The sequence below is a fragment of the Manis javanica genome, chromosome 9 (assembly GCF_040802235.1).
Source record: "Manis javanica isolate MJ-LG chromosome 9, MJ_LKY, whole genome shotgun sequence".
NCBI lineage: Eukaryota > Metazoa > Chordata > Mammalia > Pholidota > Manidae > Manis > Manis javanica.
The window spans coordinates 115262369-115282047 of NC_133164.1; positions in this window are offsets into that span (position 1 = coordinate 115262369).

Here is a 19679-nt window from a genome sequence, read left to right on the forward strand (position 1 = left end):
TCTAGAGAGAAATAGGATAAGAAATTTTCAACCTTAGAAGAGGTAACTGGGCTGGTAAGTCTGTTGTGGAAGTTAATAATAGATTGTGAAACACAAATAAAGCAGCAAAATTTAATTTATGATGAGGATAATCAAAAAACAACAAAAGTACTGTTTTTAAAGTAATTACAAATTTTGAGCCATGAGACTGTATTTACATCTGTATAAATGATATTGCTTTGACTCCAACAAAATAGAAATAGCATCAACCATCAATTATGCTCCCCTTCCAAGTTATCACAGTCAATGTTGACTCCTGTAGTCCTTCAACTGTAATTCAAGTCATTACCTACAAGTCAATGACTATATTCAAATCTTATTTTAATGAAGACAAAATACATTACTGAATGTAGACACAGAAAAATAAATATAAGAACCATTTCAGGAAATTTAGAGCATCAGAATGGTGGAGAACAAAATGATGAAGAGTCTTGAAAAATTGTATTTATTTGTCCTCCTTCCACAAAGAGGGTCAGGAGAGGACTGGGCCTGTCAAGGGTGGGGGTTGTTCACTAGGTTTGTTCCACGGAAAGGAAGGTGATGTTGTGTGGGAATATCCACAGTTACAGAGGATGAGCTTGCATTTGGGAAGCAAGCAGCCATTACAAAACCACATTATACTGGTGTTTGAAATTAACAGTACAATGTGTTTCTCCCAGGAAAATGGCAAGCATGCTCCTCGTGCTGATTCAGATTTACAGTGTTGGCGCTTGCCGCTCCTTCTGAAATTCATTCCTCAGTATGCTGGTTATCAGCTTGCAGCAGGAAGCTGGTGAATACAGAGAATCATGATTATTTTTTTGGTTGAAGGTTCAACTTGGCCGGGAATAATTGTGATTAGAAGATAAATTTTTCAGTACGAGAGCTCTTCCTGGAGATAGAACCACAGGGAGCTTCCAGCTTAGGAAGAGCGCTGCAGGCGGGCTTGTTGTAAAGGGGAATCTAAGGATTCATCCGCATTGCAGAAGAAAACTCAGAGGGCAGTCTTGACCATTTTATAACTGGACCAGCAGTCATGAGGAAATCTGTGATAAAAACCTCAGCGGGCATAAGGCAGGGGAGATGTGATGACAGACGTCACTGAGGTCTGAGTAGGAATGGTGGAACACACATTTTATGAATGTGTTTAGATATAAGTGAAAAAAAGGCTTTTGCCTTCTTTGCGTGTTATCTCCACCTTTCTTATATGCTCAGACCCCCTCCAGGAATGGTCTTGGATGTTAGAACGAGAACAAGTCAGGAAAAAGGTCGAAGAGAGGCAGCATGTGCCGCTCGAGCATCTGAGACGGCTGGTGTCCTAAGGTGGCCGGGAGACACAAGCGGCACTGACATTTGCAGAGGTCGGTTTGTCCGAGACCAGCTTTGCACTCCCTAAACTGTTAATAATATGAGTTAACTGAATATTTAATATCTTTCAGACATTATCATAAGGGCTTTATGAACATTGCCTTGTGTATGTGTCCCTCCCAGTGAAGGAGGCAGTAGAGTGTCTCTGCTTAACAAATGAACAAACTCACTGTATGAGGCTTTATGGACGACGTGCCCAAGATCACACTCCAGGGAAAGGATCTCCGATAAGAACCACGCTCGGCACTTCACTCCCGAGTCTGCGTGCACAGCTCCACTGCTTCCTAGCAGCACCGTGTCTTGCCAATCTCTTCAAATTGAGTTCTGAAGCGGAAAATAAGCATCCCGTGGACAACAACTCCTTCCAAGAGCAACTGAACGAGAAAGAAACTGTATGAAGCTCAGAAGGGAATATGAGAGATGAGGAAAGAAATATCAGGACTCTCGGTCACGGGCTGTAGAAGAAGATGGACACATTCTCCCAGGCTGGGAATGCTCTCGCCAAGACGCAAGGGACTTGGTGTTTTCAAGCTATCAAATTTCCCAGTACTTCAAAAATCAGTCCTAATGTATTTCATTTTGCCTCTTTGACAATGTTGTTATCACAAAACAGGGGAATGAAGAGTAGGCCTGGGCCTTCTTTCCTAATGAAGACCGTGGAGGGCCGGGAATGCTTTTCTCTGGAAAGCAAATGTCTCTGCTCCATGCTGTGCGGGCGCTGGTACGTGTGCACCTCCACGTACACAGGAGTGATTATAGGCACTGTTCTTGCCACCAACTCGTTGAAGCTGTCAGAAGCGGCGACTACTCTTTTCTGTCCCACGTGCAGTCGTAAAGTGAACAGCCATGCCCTGAGCGGAGAGGGTGGTAAATTGGATGTTACATTTTCCAGGTAACCTTCTCCCACACAACTATTGACAGAGACTGTGGGCACATTTCTTAAAGTTCCCACCCTGCATCACCATTGGTATGTTCAATAGAGCAGATGAGAAATGTGAAAATGATGACACCCTACACTGAGATGTCAAGATTTCTGGAAACTTCTGTGATACAGTGTTTCAGTCAGTGAAGGACGGGGTATGTTTGGGCACCCTTTCTGAAGCATGTACCTCACTTTGTCAGCCACTCTGGAAACTAGAATATCCACTGTTAGAAACCTTTCCTTGGTTCAAGGCAATGCTTGGAGGTGCTTTTCAGCTCAGGATTTCATAAAGTTTACAGAAAGTAGTATCAAAAGAAAAAAAAAATTAGCTGAATTTTATGTTTCCTAAAATATGTCTTTACTCCAAATCAACTTTGTGCTTATGATTAACTCTGCATTTATAGTATCAAATGTTAATGCTAGCCAATGCAGGCACAGGTAAAGATTTGCTTTCTTGCTGAAGTTTTACTGCTTAATCTGGAGAGAAGTACTTGTGAAGAAATAGAAAATGTATGCTTTGAGAATCATCACTTCAGATAATATGCCCATGGGAAGTACTTCTATTTAACTCCCCCAAGAAAGGCAAGCTTTACTCGAGAACTATTACTGAAATGATATCTTGCCTTCTTCTCCTTGAAAATTATAGTCCATATTAACAATGTAAAACTGAATATTACTAACCTCTTTGCAGGCAAGAAGACTCCTTTTCTTTATGTATTATCTTGATTGAGAATAGTTCACACAGACAAATGAAGAATTCCCAGTTGTCTCCTTGAAGACTGTACGTCTTGCTGGAAGGAGTCTTATGAGTTCTGGTTACAGACTCAGCCAGGAATTCCTTCAACAGTTACAAGATCTTCTACATCTGGGTCACTGCCTCTGAACAACAAGCTGAGTTTATCCTGGTTTTAATATACCAAAATACTATTGAAGAAAGAAAAGAAATAAAGGATGTCATATGAAGCTTACCATGAAATAATTGCAATTGTATTTCTCAAAATCAGTATAACCATTCTCCCCATCAACTGTGACCCACCCCAGGTGGCCCAGGGTAGTCCTGGCAAATGTCCATTGTTCTATAACAATTATTAGTTATTTGGTGGAGATGCAAAATATTTTTTGGTTGAAGGGGGATAATACACCATAGGGTCACCTACCGTAAAGTGAAACAAAAAAGGATTTAATTCATAAGAAAGAGGTATAGAACACTTACTATCTTTAGTTGTCACTTAATAGGTGGACTAAATAACCTGCAGAATGTTATTTATTTTCAAAGCTCATTCTAAATAAAAATTCTAAGATGAAATGAGATGAGTTCTTTGCCCATTTTGCTTTCTGACAATGCTCTGGAAACTGAAAGAAACTGACATTTAAAATAAAAAAAAAGAGAGAAAGAGAGAGAGAGAGAGAGTGTTCAGGAGAGATCTTGTTTGTGCTTCAATTCCAGTTTGTTGCAATTGCTCTGAGAACAGATGTTGTCTTTATTCCGGTTGCAGCAACATTTCAGTCTCCGTCCAAGAAAAGTATTTCAGTTGTAAAGGATTTAAGAATAGAAGTGGAAAATGCTTCAGAGTAGAGCTTCAAAGGAAGTAAAATATAACAACCTCATTCGTTCCCCTAATGATTTTATCTCTAGAAGGAAGATTCTAGAAAGCTCCAGATATTGGGGCTTTCAAGCATCTTTACAATGAAAACTCCTGGGACCTGGTGGGCCTTATCCTTTGAACATACTTTATCTTAAATACCTGCAGAATGGCTTTCTAGTTCATGTGGCTTTAGGAAGGAGGGGAGAGAAAAAGTAGGTCTACACACAATCTGAGGCTAGACGGGTAGAAGAATGCTCTGAGAACTAGTGTTTTTGTCTTTTTTCAATAGTTACCTATTTCTCAGTTGTTAGAAATTGCAGGGAGACTTTTGCCATTTAAGGGTGGGCATCAAAATCTTTTTAAACAATGATAGACATAAAAATTTTACAAGGAAGAGAAAGGTGAAAAAAATTAGAATACCAGCCAACTTGTATCTGATTTGCTATGGCACAGAGTGTCCTTCCTCTCTGTCAACTGAGTCTCTGGTCACTTTAAATTAGAACTAAAGCATATTGCTACACTCAAAGTCTAGAGCCGAAATATCTCTTGGTGACACTACACTTTATAAATTGAATTCATAATTAAGCTTAATCTTTTCATGGATGGTAAAATTCTCTCTTGCTAAATGTGCCTCATAATTCCTTTTTCTTGCCAATAGGTGATATTAGCCTAAGAGGAAATCTAAAACCTTCATCATTTCTGACAAGGGGAAGCCACAGATTTTAGTTTTTGTATGAACTTTCTAGGTCAGCAAAAGCTGTCTTGAAGACTCTAGCCACAGCTTCAGAATAAGACAATAAACCTGCTTCTATTCTCCCATGATGCTTAGACACAAACTAAAATTGGTCAGTTTTTTTTATATTATAGAAAGGATTATAAATATAAGATTTCAAGATTTTTTTATATCTCCTTAATTTTCAAATAGCAATTCCAGAAATAGTGATGAATGATTACAGTGACTGGTGGTATTTATTGGAAGCTAGAACCCAAGTTTTCCCTTAATGAGCATCTTTTACTCATTTATACTGATAGTGTTCGGGTTATCTCAAAGAGCAAGGGACTAAGTCTTAAAGTCTGTGTAAGAGAGAGCACAGTGTATTGCAAGATGGGGAGATGGATTATTATCTGGTCTTTGATTTTTACATTAGTCATAATAATAGGATAGGTGTCATTATTGGTGGAAAAATGTGTTACATCATCTAGAACGCTTGCCAACGACAAAGGTCTATGCATGAGGCACTATGACTTGCAATAATTGTTCTTAATCGTCTGTAGCTTTGTCAAATGGTTCTTCCTTACTCTTCAAACTTGACATAGATGAAGAGCTCCTTCTTTGTCCATCTCTAGTAGCAAACAATTCCAATGAAAATATTACCAAATATATAAAAACACTTAAAATACGCATAGCAATATCACCAACTGCCACTTACCAAGGGCCTGATTATGCACCAGGCATTCTTCTATCACTTTGCAAGCATTCTTATCACTAAGTCACTCCAATAGCATCCTTATTAATTGTCTTTATTAGTTGTCTTTATTCCGGCTGCAGCAACATTTCAGTCTCCGTCCAAGAAAAGTATTTCAGTTGTAAAGGATTTAAGAATAAAAGTGAAAAATGATTCAGAGTAGAACTTCAAAGGAAGTAAAATATAACAGCCTCATTCGTTCCCCTAATGATTTTATCTCTAGAAGGAAGATTTTCTCATTTTACAAATAAGGGTTAAGATTATCCAAATTAACCAAAATAAAATTTTATTGACTATGGAGATGATTGACTTTTGCTATAGGAACGTGTCTTCTTACAGAATTCTACTTCTTGAACATCCTACAAATATTGGGGCTGAGAAGAGAGCATTAGTTCTCCTTGTTAAATAAATTCTCATCTAACTTTTGTTATCAACCTACTGCTTTCTTGATATTTATAATTATAACTTGTTGAAGTGCCGTCCTGATGCCTTGTCTGAAACATCCGTCCTGCCCTTACTGCAGAGGAAGTCGAGACTAATGTCTTCGTTCACAGCGACTGGGGCTGCGTCCTCTTCTAATGCCGTGGGACACCTCATTATCAGTCTGTGTCTCTGTTGGTGACTGTAGCTCAGTTTTATCAATGGACTCAGATACACACACACACACACACACACACACACACACACACACACACGCACAGAATCAGTGATGTGGCATAATAAGACCAGGAACCTAGTGAGATTAAGGGACAGGAAAGTTTTTTAAAAGTACAAGACAAAACACCTCAATGGAACTGAGCACAGCACAGCCCGGTCTCTGCCTTATGTATCCTCTAACAGTTGTTCATTTGTAACACCACCAGGTCCTCCCTAACCATAATGTTAACAGTTATTATCTGAACTTTCCTGTTGATTCTTCTCCAGAAAGATTTTTCTCCCTCCTTTTGTTAGTGGAAACATCAGGAAAGGCAAAGTATGAACCAAACACTGCATATGGTCACTTTGTAAATGCTCCTGAAAGTCTAAAATCTAAGGAGTTTATGTGGAGATATATCAGGATGATTTTCCCCTGACCATCACCAGGCCCCCCAACACCCCTCCTTGTATGTGTGACTTTAAGACACAGTAACACAAAGCACTGGATTTTCAGCCATTTGTCCTAACAAAACAGGAATTCCTTGCTGCCCCTTTCCTGTATTCCAAACAAGAGGTGTTAACTTCAAAAACTTGCCTAAAGTGAATGCATGTTGGGAAAGTGTTTTCCAGTTGCTTTTGCATAGAGAGCTTTGATTAAAAATGCTCAGTTAACCTCCTGGCCAGCTTCTGGGTGCTGGCCTGAATGCTCCTGTGCATCTCTTCCTCCTTGAGGCACTGGGAAGACCACCTCGAATCGCCCTGTGGAGGGTGCTGGGCCACACCTTCCCACCACAGGTAGCCATGGCTCGGCCAGCTTGGCTGAGGAGCAGGACTGAGTAAAGCCGGCCAGCCCACCCTTTGGGAGGCTGACAAGCGGACCCCAAAGCCAATGTGGCTTCACTTTCCAATTTAAATTAAAGGGCCCTGAAGAAGGAGCGGGGCCAAGCCGTCTCTAACCGATGGCGAAATTTGGACCTACTACAGATGCCATTTACTGCAAAGTGCAGTAAGTGTCCTCCTCAAGCCACACTGAACAACTAGTGGCAAGACAATACGGTCCTGGTGCCTTGCCAGTCCCCAGCACTGACACGAGGTCTGCCATAACATTACTTTGCTGCACAGGAAGCATGAGGAGAACAGCTGACAGGAAGGGAAGATGCAGCTGTAGCTGGCGTCTGCCCCTGACGAGGCTGAACACGACCAGGGAGGGCTGAAGAAGTGCCACGAAAAGAGACTGAAGCTGAACTTCAAAGGTTGGAGCTTGGCTGTGAAAGGCTAGCCTGCAGAGACAGCATGGCAACACTGGGTGGGCCCCTCGTGGTGAGGAGTAAGTAAGGTTTTGGAGGAAAACCTTTAGGACAATGGAGTCTAACTCTTCAGCCATCACAACCCTCCCAGCCGGAGTGCCCGTGTGCAGCTCGCTGCCCAAGGTGTGTTTGTAACGAGAGCACCTCCTGCAGGCATCCTGACCTTTGGGGTCTGTTCTTTAGGACCTCTGTGTGTGGCTTGATTCGGTTGGGGAACAGTGAAGGCTATTTTGGCGCCCACATTCTGGACTTAATGAAAGAAACTATGTAAAATCTATTCACATGTCCTAAACATGTTGTGAACACAAATCAGTATGCTGAGCAAATGGGCAGGTATGATCACATACTCATTTTTTGCCTTTTTTTTTTGTAAAATAAAGTTCCTTGCCGATTCACATGGAGCACTGAAATAGAAAAGAGACTCTGGGTTAGCCAAAAATCTTGTGGAAATACCCATAGCAGCAAAGAGAATAATTTCAGAGCCAAATTATCCCCATAGTTTACAGGCATATCTAGAGGCTTTAAGATGCATTTCAAGAGAGTCGTGTAAGCTCTTTGGTTAGTAACACCTATGGAAACATCTGACTGACCTGTCCAAGATAATTGCAATTTAACAAACAATATTCAGCACGTGATCTATTTTGGGGTCTTTGGTAGGCACTGGGTATACCCTTTAATGCCATTAATGCAAGCAGTTGGAAAATGTTAGCTGTGTACCAGGCTCTCATAGCTGTCTACATGTATTGGTTTAATCAAATTTTTATTACTGCAAGCAGCATCAAGGTTTTATTATCATAAGCAACTATATTAATCTTAAGTTGTTTATCACAATTTTAGCAAATTATTATAAATCATAATTTTACATTTGTTACTAATGTGAGGAAATTGAGGCAGTGGAATAACATACAGATTTCCCAAAGTTGCTTTGTTTTGCATCTATATGAACTCTCTCTCTATGGCTCCAGGGCTTGGGTGGGCACTATGGCGCCACACAGAGTCCCCGAGATGCTTTCTGTCCACTGGGGTTTATTCTCTTTCCTCTTCTCTCTCGGATAATTAATTGTTACTGATTCAGTTTTGACTTTTCTGCTAGGTTCCACATAGTATTAATTACTTCGTTTTTCAAACTGATCTTAGAAATTCCCATTTAATTACTAAAAAGTAAATTTTTGCTGTAAAAATCACTTTTCCTTATATGGAGATAATAGGTAGATAGGTGCATGCGTGAACCTATACAGATGTAGTACAAGAAATCTCGGCAGACGTAGTACATGAAAGGATCTTCCAAGGGAAAAGCCTTATGAAAATACCAGCGGATCAATTCCATGGCTGTGGATGGAGAATTTAAAATACCTCTTTAATTTTTGATGATTGCTCAGCTGAGTTGTATCTTAAAGAAACTTCATCGTTAGCAAGAAGCTCCTTATTCCGGGATTCATTTCAATATCCTATCGCAAAATTCATTACGCATATCGTGATCTTCACTACTGGACTCGTGCACTACCTACACCATCTATGGCCAAGATGTGTTGCAGCGTCACTGAAGATTATGTCATTAACTAGCTCCTGCACGCTTGCAGATGAATAAAACTTCCACATTGCAGAGTGCCCAAAACAGTCATGTGGCAAAGGTAAACTCCCACTCCTTTCCCAGAAGCGGTTATCAGTAAAAACCTTCCTCTTTATGTAATGTATCTAATGGGAGTTCCACCTGTCAGAGTAATCTCAGCCTTGTCAGACTTTAACGATATTCTTTTCATATAGAATTTACCTGCTCTATTGTACACATGCCCCTAGACCTGAAGATAGTGCACCACGCATGGAGTCTCAGCCAGGGGACCTCTGTCAGAGCTCCGAAGTCCTTCTGCAGTGGCCCTGGGCCAGACCTCTCTTCTCCCTTATGCATTCCTGCCCCTGGCTTTGCACTCCAGGAACAGCCCTTTCTCTCACCGTGTCTAAGATCAATAAGCATATAAGAAGCTATTCATTACTCATTTGGTTTCATCTACACACTTTTTAAACTGACTTTAAGCTCTGGGCAGGCGGGATGGCACACGCCTTCCCTGTCTCGGCATCTAACACAGTGTTAGATGCATAACAGACTCAATAAAAATTTAATACATAGATTAATGAATTGTCAAGTGCAATATTTTTGAGTATTAATAGTCTTGATAGGCCAGAGAATACTTAAACTGCTCTTGCTCTGTCTGGGTGGATGCATTCTTTCATAGATCATTTCCAGAGCCCAGAGCACTTCCTCGAAGACTTGCTTCTCTGAACTGAGGGCAACCTCAGAATTGCCGAAGGGTTTTTCCAAGGAGCACTGCCCTCACTGGCCAGACATTCTCTGAACTAAAAATGGTTCTGCACCCAGCATTTCCTCCTGACTGCTGAGCTGGCATCTCCTGCTCCTGCTGGGTACAGTGGCTTTGGCATCTCTAAATCATTTGTCTGAAACCCAGTTTTTCTCCTGATCCCACACTTTGGATCTTAGAAACCTTGTAACCTTACCTAAGACAACATTTTCTAGTAAGGGACATTTTCTTCAGTTTTGCCTTCTTTGTTCTTGGTAATCCCAGAATGAGAGTTAGCTCTATTGAACAGAGATGGGCAGATAGTAGGTAAATACTATGCAGTATGAATTTGCATAAAGCTACTAACCAGGGATGTTAATATGACATATTGCTTAATTAGGATAGTAAGCCTTTAGCAGTAAAAGCTCATCTCTACAATTACTTCTTTGAATCAAATCTGCTTACATGCAGTTTAAAGATTTTTATATAACATGCCATTCTTGAAACATTAAAAGTGTTTACTTCATCTATTATTATTAGTGTTTTACATTAGTGTCCTAATGTACATATGCTTGCCTCTTATGGAGAGGAACTTTTAATATAACATAACTTAAATATAAACCACATTCATGTGGCCCTTGTACTATTGCCCCTATATTTTGGGAATATATAGGATGTTTTGTTTGGGAAACAAAAGATGCTTTCTCCATATCATTTTCTATTTCCCATACTTGCCTTTCTACCTTCCTTTATCTACTCCTATTTTCTCCCTACTTGCAGACAGAAATTGCTGTTGATAGAACAGACTTTTCTAAGGAAAATCTGTTTTGTACTTAGTACTATGTTTTGTGTTTAGTATTGCCAGGACTGATGAAAGGTTAAATTAAATTCAGCTCTAAAGTGAGTTGGGTCAGGAGTGTAGGAAGTTTTTCACCTGTAAGAGCTTAATTTCCTTCTTCTTCCTGAAGATATAGGAATTCATGAACTGCTAAGCTGTATTATTCTAAGAATCTACAATTACTAGTGGAAATGCTGAAGTAGAACTATGAAATCTGGCTCCAACTTCTTGCCTAAGATCAGGATAATTCCTTCCCCTAACTCAAAGAGAATGACAGACATGCATATAACATAGAGTTTTTTTAATTGTGATATTTTAACATCAGCGATGTAAGTACCATATATGACCAAAGACATTGAAAAATGCAGTCATTCAACCTGATGGAGAGATGAAATAGTTTTCTGTAAGAAAGAAATCAGAGGAGAATATTTTTTCATTCTTTAAGAAAATAAGGAAGTAAGCTTGAAACATCTTCCATTTCTGGGAATCTGAGTATCCTGAAAAAGCCATACTAGATGTATATGTGTGTGTATATATATAATATATATACCTTATACATATATAATACATATATATATTGCCAGTTGAGTCAGCAATAAATAAAATAAAAAGCAAAGGACAAAAAAACATTAGGTTATCCAAGAGAAATAAACAGGTGCTAAAGCTGACTCCCTGGGGTCATCTACAGACTTCCACTGTGCTAAACTTTCATTTTAATAGGCTGATAAATGGGGTAGTTGACAAGGCCTATGGTACATTTAATGTGGGGAGCTGTATGAGAGGTACCACATAAAGCAGACTCCTCCTTAAAAGCAAAACCTGCACTGTGTGCACTGGAAAAAAATCCATGCATCTAAAGGGGATAGTATGAAACTGGCTTGTTTAAATCTGAACTCAAGGTAGAAGGGTAAATATCTTCCATGGGGTATCTTCCTCACAAGCCACCAATCTCATGCACATACGCAACTTGTAATCACTGCAGTGGGAAAATCAAAAAATCCCAGAACAAAACTAAATGGGAGGGGCTCACAGCATGACAGTAACACTTGCACTTTGGTAGAACAACTACAAATATTCTCTGAAAAGTGTTATCAAATATTCTTAAGTCAGAAGTTCAAAGAATTCTCCCAGGTGAAATCTCAAGGGATATGAGCTCAGAACAAGAGATCACAGAACACGTGAGCAAATGAACCACTTCCCGTGTCAGTGAAAGCAACAAAAAGCATAAATAAACATGCAAGAAAAACACTTTGCAATTAATGGATAAATGTTTTTTAACGTGTGTTGAAATATTTAGGGAATTTATTTTTGAGGGAGTAGCAGGAGAACAATAAGTATCTTTGGGAATACTGCTGCACTGAATTTTTTGTCTTCCTAGATCACTTGTTGATGCCTGAACCTTTTGTAATGATATTTGATGGTAAGGCTCTTTGGAGGTCGTTGGTGTTAAATGAGGTGAGGGGGATGGGACCCTAGTCTGATGGGATTGGTGCCCTTATAAGAGGAGACAGCAAAGAGGTTGTTTCCTTTCTCTCTTCCACATGAGGACACAGTGAGAAGGCATCAGCAAGCCAGGAAAAGGGCCCTCACCAGAACTCAACTGTGCTAGCACCTTGATCTTGGATTTCCAGTCTCCACAATTGTAAGAAATAACTGGTTGTTGTTTAAGCCATACAGCCTGTTGAATTTTGTTACAGTAGCCTGTGCAGACTAATACAGCTGCAAAGACTGTTTCCAAAGAGCATTTGTGTTTACTTTTATCTGCTTCTGTGGAAACAATGTTTTACTTTCTTATTTTCGGGCCCACATTTGCTTTATACGAAAATCTTTGATCTAATTCCCCACATTTTGAGAATCATAGGCTTTGTCTTCTGACCTCTGTACTGCTCTTCAGTTAACAAAACCTTGGTGTTAATAAAACCACCACTTTTCATTCCCACTGTGCATTGAGATATTTAGATCAAAGTCTCCACCTCTGGTTTCTAACAACCTCTGTATTTTAGCATCAAAAAAAGCTAAAGAGCTCTTAAGAGCTCAGTAAAAGTTTTGTTTTGTTTTTATTCTGTTTCCTTTATTTTTAGTAAAATAAGAAATAAACAGTATTTCTTTTTTTTTTTTGAGAGGGCATCTCTCATATTTATTGATCAAATGGTTGTTAACAACAATAAAATTCTGTATAGGAGAGTCAATGCTCAATGCACAATCATTAATCCATCTCAAGCCTAATTCTCGTCAGTCTCCAATCTTCTGAAGCATAACGAACAAGTTCTTACATGGTGAACAAATTCTTACATAGTGAATAAGTTCTTACATGGTGAACAGTACAAGGGCAGTCATCACAGAAACTTTCGGTTTTGATTACGCATTATGAACTATAAACAATCAGGTCAAATATGAATATTCATTTGATTTTTATACTTGATTTATATGTGGATCCCACATTTCTCCCTTTATTATTATTATTATTATTTTTATTTTTAATAAAATGCTGAAGTGGTAGGTAGATGCAAGATAAAGGTAGAAAACATAGTTTACTGTTGTAAGAGAGCAATTGTAGATGATCAGGTGTGTGCCTGTAGACTATGTGATAATCCGAGTTAGACAAGGGCAACAAAACATCCATGGATGCAGAAGATTTCTCTCAAAACAGGGGGGGGGTGAGGTTCTAAGCTTCACCACTGTTGATCCCCAATTTCTCACCTGATGGGTCCCTGCGACTGTGCCTGTCTTAGGTTGCTCCTCCCTTGAGGAATCTTACCTGTCTCTGGCTAATCAGTCATCTTCTGGGGCCATACAGGGAAATGTAAAGTTGGTAAGTGAGAGAGAAGCAATATTCTTTGAAAAGGTTAGCTTTTTACTTCTTTGCAGATTTATGCCCTGTGGCTTCTATGCCCAGCATTTGTCTTGAGGTATCTTTACCACTTGGAGGAATTATGATACTCAGTAAATTTGATATGAGGCACGAATTCTATTTAAGGGTTGTAATTAGGAAGGAAGAAGAAAAGCTATAGAGGTAGCAGATGGAAGAAAACATAGGAGGATTGTTTATTTCTTTGACATATCTTCTTGTAGAGTAACTTAAGCATGTATAAGTTTTAAACTACTAACTAAATTGTGCACACATATTAACATAATAGGGATACAGTTACATAAACAAAGCAGATCTATAATTACCAGCCATCTCCAGTGAAACCAAGAAAACCAGTTAGGCACCCTAGGCATTTGTGAAAATTCATCTATGATATGATGGATATTGTTCAACTGTACTTGAACAGTCTGAGAGAAATCAGACAAATTAAAGCAACACATTTCTGGGAACTCTTCACATCCCATGTGTTCTTTTAACCGTAGATAGTCTGTAGTCGTAAGATTTTGGAGCACTACAACTTGCACTTCTCCTAATTCTTGGTTGAGTTCCAACAGTATAGATCCAGTCAAATTTGTTGTTTTACTGTATGCACAGGCCGGCTTAGATATCTCCTTCTTCATTCCAATGGCAACTCCAGGAAATGGTGGGATGGATGCAGCTACAACTGCAGCATCGCCTGGATCTCTGTGGAGGTTTTTTGATGATCATCTTCTGGTATGAGTCTTCCAGAGAGTACTGATGTTGGAAGTTCTTCTTCATATCGTATCTTAATTCGTTTTCTGGGTAGCCAAATTAGGCTTTGATCTTCTGTATAAAAACTAACAGACCCTTTGCCCACACTTTGATATGCCCTTTATACCATTGTGTAGAACTCATTGGAGGTCACCACACAGGAACTGCTTCTTTTTTTTTTATTAAGAGAAAGGAATATTATCAGAAAAGTGTACCTCCATAGCCAATCATCTGACACCCTTTAAGTGATCAAAATTAAGGATATTTAAAGCATGCGTAAATCTTTGATTTACCATTAGTTTTATAATATCAAGAAGTAATCCCCCATTTCTTTCTTTCTTTTTTTTAAAATCTTTAATCTACACTTACATGAAGAATACTATGTTTACTAGGCTCTCCCCTATACCAGGTCCCCCCTATAAACCACATTACAGTCACTGTCCATCAGCATACGAAATGTTGTAGAAACACTACTTGTCCTCTCTGTGTTGTACAGCCCACCCCTTTCTCCCTCCCCCCCATGCATGCTAATCTTAATATGCCCTTTCTTCTTCCCTCCCCTTATCCCTCCCTGCCCACCCATCCTCCACAGTCCCTTTGCCTTTGGTACCTGTTAGTCCATTTTTGGGTTCTGTAATTCCGCTGCTGTTTTGTTCCTTCAGTTTTTCCTTTGTTCTTATACTCCTCAGATGAGTGAAATCATTTGGTATTTCTCTTTCTCTGCTTGGCTTATTTCGCTGAGCATAATACCCTCCAGCTCCATCCATGTTGTTGCAAATGGTAGGATTTGCCCTCTTCTTATGGTTAAGTAGTATTCCATTGTGTATATGTACCACATCTTCTTTATCCATTAATCTACCGATGGACATTTAGGTTGCTTCCAATTCTTGGCTATTGTAAATAGTGCTGCCATAAACATAGGGGTGCATCTGTCTTTCTCAAACTTGATTGCTGCGTTCTTAGGGTAAATTCCTAGGAGTGAAATTCCTGGGTCAAATGGTAGGTCTGTTTTGAGCATTTTGATGAACCTCCATACTGCTTTCCACAATGGTTGAACTAATTTACATTCCCACCAGCAGTGTAGGAGGGTTCCCCTTTCTCCACAGCCTCGCCAATATTTGTTGTTGTTTGTCTTTTGGATGGCAGCCATCCTTACTGGTGTGAGGTGATACCTCATTATAGTTTTAATTTGCATTTCTCTGATAATTAGCAATGTGGAGCATCTTTTCATGTGTCTGTTGGCCATCTGTATTTCTTTTTTAGAGAACTGTCTGTTCAGTTCCTCTGCTTATTTTTTAATTGGGTTATTTGTTTTTTGTTTGTTGAGGCATGTGAGCTCTTTATATATTCTGGAAGTCAAGCCTTTATTGGATCTGTCATTTTCAAATATATTCTCCCATACTGTAGGGTTCCTTTTTGTTCTATTGATGGTGTCTTTTGCTCTACAGAAGCTTTTCAGCTTAATATAGTCCCACTTGCTCATTTTTGCTGTTGTTTTCCTTGCCCGGGGAGATATGTTCAAGAAGAGGTCACTCATGTTTATGTCTAAGAGGTTTTTGCCTATGTTTTTTTCCAAGAGTTTAATGGTTTCATGACTTACATTCAGGTCTTTGGTCCATTTTGAGTTTACCTTTGTATATGGGGTTAGACAATGGTCCAGCTTCATTCTCCTACATGTAGCTGTCCAGTTTTGCCAGCACCATCTGTTGAAGAGACTGTCATTTTGCCATTTTATGTCCATGGCTCCTTTATCAAATATTAGTTGACCATATATGTTTGGGTTAATTTCTGGAATCTCTAATCTGTTCCACTGGTCTGTGGCTCTGTTCTTGAGCCAGTACCTAATTGTCTTGATTACTATGTCTTTGTAGTAGAACTTGCTAAGTTGGGGAGTGAGATCCCCCCTGCTTTATTCTTCTTTCTCAGGATTGTTTTGGCTATTCGGGGTCTTTGGTGTTTCCATATGAATTTTTGAATTATTTGTTCCAGTTCATTGAAGAATGTTGCTGGTAATTTGAGAGGGATTGCATCAAACCTGTATATTGCTTTGGGCAGGATGGCCATTTTGACGATATTAATTCTTCCTAGCCATGAGCATGGGATGAGTTTCCATTTGTTAGTGTCCCCTTTAATTTCTCTTAAGAGTGACTTGTAGTTTTCAGGGTATAGGTCTTTCACTTCTTTGGTTAGGTTTATTCCTAGGTATTTTATTCTTTTTCATGCAATTGTGAATGGAATTGTTTTCCTGATTTCTCTTTCTATTGGTTCATTGTTAGTGTATAGGAAAGCTACAGATTTCTGTGTGTTAATTTTTTATCCTGCAACTTTGCTGTATTCTGATATCAGTTCTAGTAGTGTTGGAGTGGAGTCTTTAGGGTTTTTTATGTACAATATCATATCATCTGCAAATAGTGACAGTTTAACTTCTTCTTTACCTATCTGGATTCCTTGTATTTCTTTGTTTTGTCTGATTGCCATGGCTAGGACCTCCAGTACTATGTTGAATAACAGTTGGGAGAGTGGGCATCCCTGTCTTGTTCCCGATCTCAGAGGAAATGCTTTCAGCTTCTCGCTGTTCAGTATAATGTGGGCTGTGGGTTTATCATATATGGCCTTTATTATGTTGAGGTACTTGCCCTCTATTCTCATATTGCTGAGAGTTTTTATCATGAATGGATGTTGAATTTTGTCAAATGCGTTTTCAGCATCTATGGAGATGATCATGTGGTTTTTGTCCTTCTTTTTGTTGATGTGGTGGATGATATTGATGGATTTTCTAATGTTGTACCATCCTTGCATCCCTGGGATGAAGCGCAGTTGGTCATGGTGTATGATCCTTTTGATATACTGTTGAATTCTGTTTGCTAATATTTTATTGAGTATTTTTGCATCTACATTCATCAGGGATATTGGTCTGTAATTTTCTTTTTTGGTGGGGTCTTTGCCTGGTTTTGGTATTAGGGTGATGTTGGCTTCATAGAATGAGTTTGGGAGTATTCCCTCTTCTTCTATTTTTTGGAACACTTTAAGGAGAATGGGTATTATGTCTTCTCTGTGTGTCTGATAAATTTCCAAGGTAAATCCGTCTGGCTCCGGGGTTTTGTTCTTGGGTAGTTTTTGATTACCATTTCAATTTCTTTGCTCGTAATTGGTTTGTTTAACTTTTGTGTTTCTTCCTTGGTCAGTCTTGGGAGCTTGTATTTTTCTAGGAAGTTGTCCATTTTTTCTAGGTTTTCCAGCTTGTTGACATATAGGTTTTCATAGTAGTCTTTAATAATTCTTTGTATTTCTGTAGAGTCTGTCATGATTATTCCATTCTCATTTCTGATTCTCTTGATTTGTGTTGATTCTCTTTTTCTCTTAATAAGTTTGGCGAGAGGCTTATCTATTTTGTTTATTTTCTCAAAGAACCAGCTCTTGGTTTCGTTGATTTTTGCTATTGTTTTATTCTTCTCAATTTTGTTAATTTCTTCTCTGATCTTTATTATGTCCCTCCTTCTGCTGACTTTAGGCCTCATTTGTTCTTCTTTTCCAGTTTCGATAATTGTGATGTTAGACTATTCATTTGGGATTGTTCTTCCTTCTTCAAGTGTGCCTGGATTGCTATATACTTTCCTCTTAGGACTGCTTTTGCTGCGTTCCACAGAAGTTCGGGCTTTGTGTTGTTGTTGTTGTCATTTGTTTCTATATCTTCCTTGATGTCTATTTTGATTTGTTCATTGATCCATTGATTATTTAGTAGCATGTTGTTAAGCCTCCATGTGTTTGTGAGCCTTTTTGTTTTCTTTGTAGAATTTATTTCTAGTTTTATACCTTTGTGGTCTGAAAAATTAGTTGGTAGATTTCAATATTTTGGAATTTACTGAGGTTCTTTTTGTGAGCTACTTTGTGGTCTATTCTGGAGAATGTTCCATGTGCACTTGAGAAGAATGTATATCCTGTTGCTTTTGGATGTAGAGTTCTATAGATGTCTGTTAGGTCCATCTGTTCTAGTGTGTTGTTCAGTGCCTGTGTGTCCTTACTTATTTTCTGTCTGGTGGATCTGTCCTTTGGGGTGAGTGATGTGTTGAAGTCTTCTAAAATGAATGCATTGCAGTCTATTTCCATCTTTAGTTCTGTTAGTATTTGTTTCACATATGCTGGTGCTCCTGCGTTGGGTGCATATATATTTAGAATGGTTATATCCTCTTGTTGGACTAAGCCCTTTTTCATTATGTAGTGTCCTTCTTTATCTCTTGTTACTTTCTTTGTTTTGAAGTCTATTTTGTCTGATATTAGTACTGCATCCCCTGCTTTCTTCTCACTGTTGTTTGCCTGAAATATGTTTTTCTATCCCTTGACTTTTATTCTGTGCATGTCTTTGGGTTTGAGGTGAGTTTCTTGTAAGCAGCATATGGATGGGTCTTGCTTTTTTATCCATTCTATTACTCTATGTCTTTTGATTGGTGCATTAACTCCATTTACATTTAGGGTGACTATTGAGAGATATGTACTTATTGCCATTGCAGGCTTTAGATTCGTGGTTACCAAAGGTTCAAGGTCAGGTTCTTTAGTATCTTACTGCCTAACTTAGCTCGCTTATTGAGCTGTTATATACACTGTCTGGAGATTCTTTTCTTCTCTGCCTTCTTATTCCTCCTCCTCCATTCCTCATATGTTGTGTGTTTTGTTCTGTGCTCTTTTTAGGAGTGCTCCCATCTAGAGCAGTCCCTGTAAGATGCTTAATTATGACCTGATATGTGACGGTATTTTAGAGTATTAAATATGAATCAGGATTTTTTTCAAAAAATGTGTAACAATGGTGCCAAGTTCCCAATTTCAAATGGCTGTGCCCATTTGTGGACAGCTGAGCTAAGCTGTTCCAGAGGGTTGCTGCCTCGATGTCCATTTTGGGTGGCCAAGTTGCCTGCAGGAGCCTTAAAGTAATAGTAACCCCCCATGCAAGAGTGGGTCCTAGATGGCAGCCCAGCGTTACAAGCAAACTCAGTTCTGGCTGACTTCCCCAACAGCCCTTGATCAACAGTCAGCCTGCCTCCCAGTGCCTGTTATATCACCCATAGATAAGAGCCCCGGGGGGCTTACCAAAACCCTGCTCTTTTGGCCTGAATGGGCCAATCTGGCTCTAGACCTAGAACCCCAAAGCATTCCACCCATGGACCCTAATAAAAAGCACTTGCCCCAGGTCCCGTGGCTCTCCTGCCCTCTGCCTCTACTTCCCCTTGTGGTCCCTCCAGACCTGGACAGTGCTTCCTGTAGGATTTGTGAGTAATAAATTTCTGTCAGTTTCTCCTGTGATCCCATGTTAAACTGAGACTCACCATCTGGCACCTTGTGCTCTACTTAACAAATGCTAATTTAACAAAATCAAATACCATCAGAACAATTTCAATATATTCATTGATTAAATCACAGTAAGTAGATGTTAAGATTGAACTTATTAGTACATACGAATAAATTATCTTTATAGTCTGGTTATTATGTTGGGTCCCACACAAGACTTGATGTGAAGGAAAAACAGCTCCATTGTGAGATAGTCTGGCTATTGCAAATTAAGTATTCAACCCCTTCACCTTCACTCTCCCACTGTGGGTAGAGTGCAGTCCCCAACCTTTGATGTCAGCTGGGCCATATAAACTTGCTTTG